This window comes from Apium graveolens, chromosome 8, assembly GCF_009905375.1.
Source record: "Apium graveolens cultivar Ventura chromosome 8, ASM990537v1, whole genome shotgun sequence".
NCBI lineage: Eukaryota > Viridiplantae > Streptophyta > Magnoliopsida > Apiales > Apiaceae > Apium > Apium graveolens.
In genome coordinates, this window is record NC_133654.1 from 234,088,481 (window position 1) to 234,098,785 (window position 10,305).

The window sequence follows — 10,305 nt, forward strand, 5'->3', positions numbered from 1 at the left end:
CTCAACTCCTCCAATTCAGATTTTTCATTAGCTTACGGTAGCTGCTGAAGTTGAAGTTGTTTCCTAGGGGCATATTGCGGTTGCTGAAAACCAAGAGGGTTATACTGCTTTGCGGTGTATGGATGATAAGATTGTTGCACCATATTTTGATTGTTACTCCAGCTGAAGTTAAGATGATTACGGTTATTTTGATGATAAGTGGCTAGAGCTTGTTGCTATGATCTCTGAAAGTTACTCACAAATTGAGTTGATTCGCTAGAAATAACACACTGCTCAGTTTTATGTGCCCCCCCACAAAGCTCATAAAGACTAGTGATTTGATAAACTCCATAATTAGTCAAAATGTCCACCTTCATCGTCAAAGCCTTAAGTTGGGCAGCTATAGCAGTTGCTGCATCCAACTCCAAAATTCCCGCTACTTTACCATGAGTTAGCCTCTGAGAAGGATTCTGATATTCATTAGCAGCCATCAGTTCGATCAATTCATAAGTTTTATTGTAGCTCTTAGCCCACAATGCTCCTGTTGATGCTACATCGAGCATGGGTCTAGAAGTAGCCCCCAATCCATTGTAGAAACAATTTATAATCATCCAGTCAGGCATGCCATGGCGTGGGAACTTCCTTAGCATCTCCTTATATCGATCCTAAGCCTCATACAGAGATTCTCTAGTTTGCTGTGCAAACTGAGCAAGAGCATTCCTAATTGCAGCAGTCTTCGCCATAGGAAAGAATTTAGTGAGAAACTTTTGAGCAAGACCTCTCATGTGGTGATAGACCCTGGTGGTAGAGAGTGTAACCAGCACTTTGCCTTATCCCTCAGATAGAATGGGAAGAGTCGCAGTTTGATAGTATCTTCAGTCACCCCATTGAACTTGAAAGTGTCGCAGATCGCGATGAAATCCCTGATGTGCATGTTGGGGTCTTCTGTAGGAGAACCCCCAAACTGAACTGAGTTCTGTATCATCTGAATCGTGCTCAACTTGATCTCAAAGGTGTTAGCCGAGATGGCTGGTCTGATGATGCTCAACTAAATATCATTGATCTTAGGCTGAGAATAGTCCATCAAAGCCTTAGGAATTTCTGCTTGATCTCCCATCACTACTAAAGATGGCTCCTCGACTTTCTCTTCTTCTTCTTCTACTTTCTCTTCATCCTCAAAAACTTCCCTTCGAATTACTACAGCTTCCTCCTCGGCTTGATCCAGAGTTCTCTTACGAGTCCGCAAACGTGTATGCATACACGCTCGCTAGAGTACCTGAAACACGACAAGGAAAAGAGTAAGTAAGTAACAATGTCCGAGTCAATGAACTTTAACGATCACTGATGACAAACACATAAATTATAAGTTAACACTGCAGTCCCCGGCAGCGGCGCCAAAAACTTGTTAGTCGCTAAACACGCGCTAAAATTCATGCAAGTATATGCGTTTGCAAGTAATATAGAATTATTTCTAGTTCATTCCTACAGGGACTGGCTTAGATTAACTCTGTGATTTATGCAATTATGTTACAATGATATGGCTATTATTCAATACTAATACGAATAACAATTTGGTTTGTTTATACTAAGATTAACAATGAGAATTATACTAGAGAACATTAACTAAAGAGAGTAAAGAGAGTTGAATAATATATAACACAAACATGGGATTCTAACTTCATTAAGTACTTCATTCAATAGCCTTTTCATTCTTAACCTTAGCATGTAATGGTGATGACACTAATCAGATAACAGAAACTGATAACCGCCAACTTTCGTTGCACAAATACCATACTACCAAACATCCACAAAAGAGATAGAAGCTGAATAGACACCAATTACATTGAGACCCTATATGTCTATAGAAATTGACAACATAACGGTTTAATGCATAAGTTATCTATCATGATTACACAGGGAAAGTAAGATGGTTAAAGTTACCTACGAATCATGCATAACAATAACACATGAACCTATGCTAGCATGGCAAGTTCTAAACCCTTAAATTCACTTTCGCTTCATTAAGAATTAACACGCTATCTTATAAGTTCGCGACGCTCATAAGACGAATAAGAACAACAAATACTAGGTTATCATACAATCACCACACAATAAGGCAACGAAACAATTCACCTAAAGAAATCCATAAATAAATCCGCTAGAACCCCACAATAACGATTAGCCCATAATCAGACTCATCATCAACGTGGGTTCCGATGGAAGCATGGTACAATAAACGTAGTATTTATAAACAAATAATAAACAAAGTATGAAACAATTGTATAGGTTCACGAATAAGAAAACAAGCATCCAAAGGTACAACTTAGAACAAAGAATCACAAGTAAAAACTAGATCTTCTTCGTCTTTGTTGAATCATGCTAAAACGGTCTTCTTACGACTTTTCCTTGTCCTCTGGTACGTCTCTTCTTTGAAAAACGTCTTTTATTTATGTATATATAGCAGCCCATGCAAAGTAGAAGTCCTCCAATTAGAATCCAACTAGAATGTCACGCCCCAAACATTTACAAAAGATAATATACGAGTAATTATATTGAAAGGAATATGTCCTAAGTCCAATCATGTATTAGGATTTAGGAATAACTTTTATGTAATCTGTTTTGATTTCATTGATATTAATAAAAGACTTGTTTTGTTTTTATTACGGGCTCTATCTATTTAAGTGTATAAATAAGATATACCATAGTTTAGAGTAAAGCTTTTATGGATTATGATGAGATCATAATAGTGAGACCTAAAAGATGATAACTCTAAACTTAAATAGTTCCTGGTCATAGGATTACTAACTGGTAATTAATAATCCGCAAAGATCGGTACATACTATGCTTGCTTCATTATGAAGGATGTCTGTTCTCATAGACATTTGTGTGGTGACACTATAGCTAGTATGTAGGTGCTTATTATAGAATAAGTTCACTGAACATGACTCGCACAGTTGAACAACTGATGGAGTTCACTCACGTGTCAGCAGTTGTTCACATAGTGATAGTTGTACAAGTATCCTTAGACTTGAGGTCATCATAGTCATCTTGTGTACACTGAACTATGCTTTGGTTTAGTTCTTAGTCTCCAGGGACAATTATTAGGGCTCTACTGGGTATAGGAATTTGTACACGAAGATAGTGTATGATCAATAAAGGATCTACCCCTTCCAGTGAAGGAAGCGAATGTTCAAGGCTGATCCACTTATGCTAGTTCAGGAATCTCTGGCCAGAGTGAATGAAATTAGAAAGGAGTTTCTAATTTGCATAGAACTAAGCATAGTAAATGGTAAGCAAGTGATTAAATTAGATAGGCTTGACACGAGATCCATGCCTTATATTTAATCGGGACATTGTAGGGTAGAAGGAGTTTATTGTACGGTAACTATTCACTGAATAGGTTCTTGGTATTCTAAGCAGTGAATTCGTATTATCCGGATAGTCGCGATATGCTGAGAAGTATCCCTCACGATGTAGAATAAATGTGATTAATTAATTAATCATATTTAATAAATTAGAGAATTTATATAAATAATGATAAAATAGTTTTATTATTATTTATTTCTACTACCGGCTTAATATTGAACCTACAGGGTCACACCATAAAAAGAGAATGATTTAATGGTGGAGGAATTAATTAATAATGGCTAATAATTATTTATTTATGAAATAAATAATTAATTGGCAAATTTAATAATTGATTAAATGAGATTTAATTGATTATAAATTAATTAAGAAAAGTTCTTAATATTATTAATTAAAGGATTTAATTTTTGGAAATTAAATCAAGAGAGAGAATTATTTCTAAAGTGTTTAGAAAAAGGATTAATAATTAAAAGGTGTTTTAATTATTAATAAGAATAATAAATGGGTTAATAATAATAATATTTTATGAAAAATTTCAGCTGAAAATTTTGCCTATAAATATACTATTATAAACCCTATTTTTATTCCAACCCCAATTTTTATAACAACCTAATTCTCTCCAGCTCCTCCTCCTCCTTAACGTCGTTTTCTTGGTGGATACCGGTGGAGTGCTTCACGTTTGAGGAGCAGCTGCTAAGGATCTCCGATCGTTGCTCTTGGATCGCTTATTAAAGGTTAGTAATCGATCCCTATGTTTTTACCACGATTTATATGCTTTTATTTGGATTTTTTATGTGTAAAAGTGTTTTACCATGCCTCCGCTGTGATTAAAATCCAACAATGGTATCAGAGCTTAGGTTGTATGCATATAGATCTGTGGTAAAAATTTCAGAATTTTATGTGCTTGTATGAATTAATTATGATTTTTACAAGTTATATTATGGATTAATTTTGTCTGATGAGAAATTGTTTCTCAGAATAATTTTGAATGTTGATCTGGGTTCTACAAGTGTTGTGGATCGTCTGGGTATTTTTTTCATAATTTTATGATGTATAGATTATTTATTATGAATTTTTGAAGTTGTTGTATTTAAATTCGTAATTAAATAAAGATATATATATATATGTATATAAAGTTGTATATATATAAATACATCTGTGGCTGCTATACATCTGCATGCTGTGTTGTGGTGTTTGCACGGAGAAAGAGAAGTCAGGACGGCGGCACGCTAATCGAGAAAAGGCGGCGACTCACAGCAAAGGGAAGGACCGCGCGACTGGCGCGCGCGCGTGGGGCACAGGCGCTCGTGTGTCACGCGCGGCGCGTGTCAGCCACGCGCTGGTCAAAGGTCAGACGGATGCTGATGTCATGCTGACATCATCAGATGACGTCATGCTGACGTCAGCATAGGGGTTCGGGCGCGTGACGCGCGTGTGCGCGTGGGGGCGCGTGGGGAACAGTCACACACGCGCCTGACAGCGCGTGTGCACGTGGCCGCGTGTGGGGAAACTTCTTTCGGCGCGTGAGGGCACGTGCGAGCTCAGAATAGGGTGATTTTGGTGCCGCTGGATTCATCTTTTCGAGACGCTTCTAATGGTATATTATATGATATTTTATAAAATTGTTTCGAACTGTTTATAGCTAACAGAAGTGTTTTTAAGCTGTTTTTAACTGTTTTAATTGCTTTTAAATGCTTCATGTGATACATAGAGATGTATAATGCTTAGACTAATGTGCTAGATGATATAACATACCTACCTTGATGTTTATTCATGTTTATATATATGATATATGCTTAGTTTATCATGCGATGATAGATTTAGGTGAACTTAAATGAACATAAGGCGCTTGTTAGACAATCTAGTATAGTGAAATTGTTTCATAACCTTAATAATAATATTATGAATACAATCATGAGATTCTTGTGTTTATGAAACACGTAATTGAATATGAATTTTCAATATGAGAGAAAGGATGATTCTGTCAACAACAAATTTTTATCTGTAAGAAAGGGTTATTAAGTGACGCCTCTTGACAATGCTCCACCCGATCTGTGAATCATCTGATTATTGATTATTGATTATTGATTATTGATTTGAAATATTTAATTTAAAAGGAAGAATCTCTTTATAATATGATTATGATTGTAACGTAATATAGTTCCTCTAAAATTAAATAATATCAAGTAGTAATTGGCCAATGACACAACGGGCTTGTGTCGGTTATAGCCTTCCAATATGATAGAAAGTAGTTCTTATTTTTGAATCATTGTCGGTTCGTGCTACAGACGAGGGCTTTGATTTCGAAATAAGAAATACTTGTCTATTACATAGAGATATGTACGTTGAATTAGAATCTAAAGGTCGGTACGTGCCACAGCCGTGGGCCGTTGGAGACTGATTCAATTGTACGGAATGTTCGGTTAGACTTGACTAAGAATATTGAGTTTGTCGTGCCACAACCGTGACTCAATTATTCAAGAGGCTAAAGTTTGATTAGGGAATAACATAAGATGTAATTGACAAGAGTTGTCTGCCTATTGAACATTACATGGCGGTTCGTGCTACAGCCGGAGTTGTGTAATGGAATGTAGGATCCCTATTCCCACTAGCATTATGAATGCTTAATTTTTCACGTAGGGGGTTGAATAAATTAGATAAACTAGTGGGAGCCACTTATGAATAAAGACCCGATTCATATAGTGTTTTAAAATGAAATAGAATATTTGCTAAGTGTTGTTATATGTTTATCATTTACAGATTTACTTTGTACGTTATGTCTTCTGCACTATCACTCAGGAGCATACTAGATGCTCACAAATTGACTGGTCCTAATTATGCTGACTGGCTTCGAAACTTGAGAATTGTTCTCAGGATTGAGAAGCTGGAATACGTGATTGACTCACCTAAGCCTACTGAACCTGCTAGCGATGCGCATAATGATGAACATGTTGTGTATCGTAAGTGGATAGATGATGTAAATGTTGCTCAATGCATCATGCTAGCTTCCATGAACATTGAGCTACAGAAGCAACATGAGCATATGGATGCTCACACTATCCTCATGCATCTACAAGAGTTGTATGATGTGGCGGGGAGGACAACTCGATATGAGATATCGAAGGAGTTGTTCGGTTGTAGGATGTCTGAGGGATCATCTGTGAATGACCATGTACTTAAGATGATCAATTTGATTGAACGTCTTGGACAACTTGGTTTCACCATGGATGGGGAGCTGAGCCAAGACTTGGTCTTGCAATCGCTTCCGAGTTCGTTCTCGCAGTTTGTTGTAAACTTTCACATGAATAAGTTGGATGTCAGCCTGCCTGAACTCCACAACATGTTGAAGACTGCGGAATCGAATTTCCCCCCTAATAAGAGTTCTGTTCTTCTAATTGGTGAAGGTTCCAATCCTAAGAAAAGGAAGAGGAACCCTTCCAAGAAGAAGAAAGTAGGTGAGAAAACGCCGGTTCCACCAAAAGCTGAAGACCCCAAGAGCAAAGTTGTTTGCTTTCAATGTAACAAGGTGGGGCACTGGAAGAGGAACTGCAAGGTTTACCTTGCAGAATTGAAGAAGAAGGGTAGTGAGACTGCCGCTTCTGATTCTCATGATAGAAGTGAATATGTCATTAAGCCAAATTTCTACTTGGGTATTAGATACTGCCTGTGGTTCTCAAATCTGCAATTTGTTGCAGGGACTAAGGAGAAGTAGGACTTTTGAGGAAGAGGAGGTGATTCTACTGATGGGAAATGGAGCAAGAGTTGTTGCTGTAGATGTGTAATCATTTCATTTACATATGCCTACAGGAAAGACTATTGTTTTAAATAATTGTTATTTTGTTCCCTCGATTGTGAGGAATATTATTTCTATTCCCATGTTAGACTTGGCTGGATTTTCATTTATTATTGAGAATAATGAATGTTCTATTCTTAGAGATAATATTCTTTATGGACGTGGTGCTTTAAATAATGGTCTGTATATATGTGACATAATTTACTTCAGATTGAACAAACTAATAAAAGAAAAGGGATGATGAAAATCTCACTTTATAGTGGCACTGCAGTCTCCATTTAGTAGACATGGAGAGAGGGCTGTAAATTTGCTAGGAATGGTACACACAGATGTATGTGGACCAATGTCTACGCAAGCCATGGGTGGATTTTCATACTTCATTACTTTCATGGATAATAGATCTGGATTCGGATATGTGTTTGATGAAACACAAGTCTGAAGCCTTTGAAAAGTTCAAAGAGTATAAGTATGAAGTGGAGAAACAAACCAAATATAGTATTATAATTCTTCGATTAGATCGAGGTGGTGAATACTTGAATGGAGAGTTTCTGGATTATCTCAAAGTATATGGTATAGTCTCCCTGTGGACGGCTCCAGATTGGTATCTGAAAGGAGAAATCGAACTCTGTTAGACATGGTTCGGTCCATGATGAGCTATATAAATCTTCCAGTATTCCTATGGGGTTATGCATTGGAAACCTCAGCATATTTACTGAATAAGGTGCCTTCCAAATCTGTTCCTCAAACTCCGTATGAGATATGGAAAGAAAGAAAACCGAGTCTTAAACACGTTAAGATTTGGGGATGTCCAGCTTATGTCAAATAAGTTGACCCAGATAAGCTGGAATATCGATCCGTAAAATATAGTTTTGTGGGATATCCTAAAGAGACTTTAGGGTATTACTTTTACACCGATCATCGGGTGTTTGTCTCCAGACATGCTACCTTCTTGGAAAAGGAGTTTATCCTTGAAGGAAACAGTGGGAGCAAAATTTGAACTTGATGAAGTTCAAGAAGCACAAACTACTACGGATCAAGTGAAAACACCTGTTCTGACTGAACAACCTTTTGTGGAATAGCCCATTCATAGAACAGGGAGAGTGTCTCGCCAACCTGAGAGGTAATATGGCCTTGTCATTAAGAATGACAATGAGTTGTCGATCATTGATGATGACGACCCTGTGACCTATAATGAGGCTATGAGTAGTGTTGACTCAGAGAAATGGCAAAGTGCCATGAAATCCGGAATGGAATCTATATATACGGTATACGAAAGAATGATTAGAGCAGATGGGCAGGTGGAGACCTATAAGGCCAGGCTTTTGGCAAAAGGATTCAAACAAAGGCAATGGATTGACTTTGATGAAACCTTTTACCTGTAGCCCTGTTAAAATCAGTTCAGATTTTGCTTGCGATTGCTGCTTACTACGACTATGAAATCTGGCAAATGGCCAGATGGTTTTCTTTCCAAGGGAAATGAAAACCTAGTGTGTAAGCTGCTGCGAACCATATGTGGTTTAAAGCAAGCTTCTTGAAAGATGGAACATTCGTCTTGATGAGACAATCAAAGAGTTTGGTTTTATCAAAAACGTAGATGAACCATGTGTCTACAAAAGGGTTAGTGGGAGCGCGGTAACATTTCTTGTATTGTATTGAAATAGAGTTGACACACATAACAACATAGCAGACCCACTCACAAAGCTACTTTATGAAAGTCACTTTGATCGTCATAAAGACTAGATGGGTATTAGATACCAGAGTGATTGGCTTTAGTACAAGTGGGAGATTGAAAGGAATATGTCCTAAGTCCAATCATGTATTAGGATTTAAGAATAACTTTTATGTAATCTGTTTTGATTTCATTGATATTAATAAAAGACTTGTTTTGTTTTTATTACGGGCTCTATCTATTTAAGTGTATAAATAAGATATACCATAGTTTAGAGTAAAGCTTTTATGGATTATGATGAGATCATAATAGTGAGACCTAAAAGATGATAACTCTAAACTTAAATAGTTCCTGGTCATAGGATTACTAACTGGTAATTAATAATCCGCAAAGATCGGTACATACTATGCTTGCTTCATTATGAAGGATGTCTGTTCTCATAGACATTTGTGTGGTGACACTATAGCTAGTATGTAGGTGCTTATTATAGAATAAGTTCACTGAACATGACTCTCACAGCTGAACAACTGATGGAGTTCACTCACGTGTCAGCAGTTGTTCACATAGTGATAGTTGTACAAGTATCCTTAGACTTGAGGTCATCATAGTCATCTTGTGTATACTGAACTATGCTTTGGTTTAGTTCTTAGTCTCCAGGGACAATTATTAGGGCTCTACTGGGTATAGGAATTTGTACACGAAGATAGTGTATGATCAATAAAGGATCTACCCCTTCCAGTGAAGGAAGCGAATGTTCAAGGCTGATCCACTTATGCTAGTTCAGGAATCTCTGGCCAGAGTGAATGAAATTAGAAAGGAGTTTCTAATTTGCATAGAACTTAGCATAGTAAATGGTAAGCAAGTGATTAAATTAGATAGGCTTGACACGAGATCCATGCCTTGTATTTAATCGGGACATTGTAGGGTAGAAGGAGTTTATTGTACGGTAATTATTCACTGAATAGGTTCTTGGTATTCTAAGCAGTGAATTCGTATTATCCGGATAGTCGCGATATGCTGAGAAGTATCCCTCACGATGTAGAATAAATGTGATTAATTAATTAATTATATTTAATAAATTAGATAATTTATATAAATAATGATAAAATAGTTTTATTATTATTTATTTCTACTACCTGCTTAATATTGAACCTACAGGGTCACACCATAAAAAGAGAATGATTTAATGGTGGAGGAATTAATTAATAATGGCTAATAATTATTTATTTATAAAATAAATAATTAATTGGCAAATTTAGTAATTGATTAAATGAGATTTAATTGATTATAAATTAATTAAGAAAAGTTCTTAATATTATTAATTAAAGGATTTAATTTTTGGAAATTAAATCAAGAGAGAGAATTATTTCTAAAGTGTTTAGAAAAAGGATTAATAATTAAAAGGTGTTTTAATTATTAATAAGAATAATAAATGGGTTAATAATAATAATATTTTATGGAAAATTTCAGCTGAAAATTTTGCCTATAAATATACTAT

At 36.2% G+C, this 10,305-nt stretch overlaps 1 non-coding gene across 1 annotated transcript; it reads left to right on the plus strand.

Moving 5' to 3' along the window:
- The first annotated feature begins 600 nt into the window (after window positions 1-600).
- Window positions 601-707, plus strand: LOC141681450 (small nucleolar RNA R71). Its single transcript, XR_012558883.1, has one exon. It is a non-coding gene; the product is annotated as a small nucleolar RNA R71 (small nucleolar RNA).
- The last annotated feature ends 9,598 nt before the right edge of the window (window positions 708-10,305 follow it).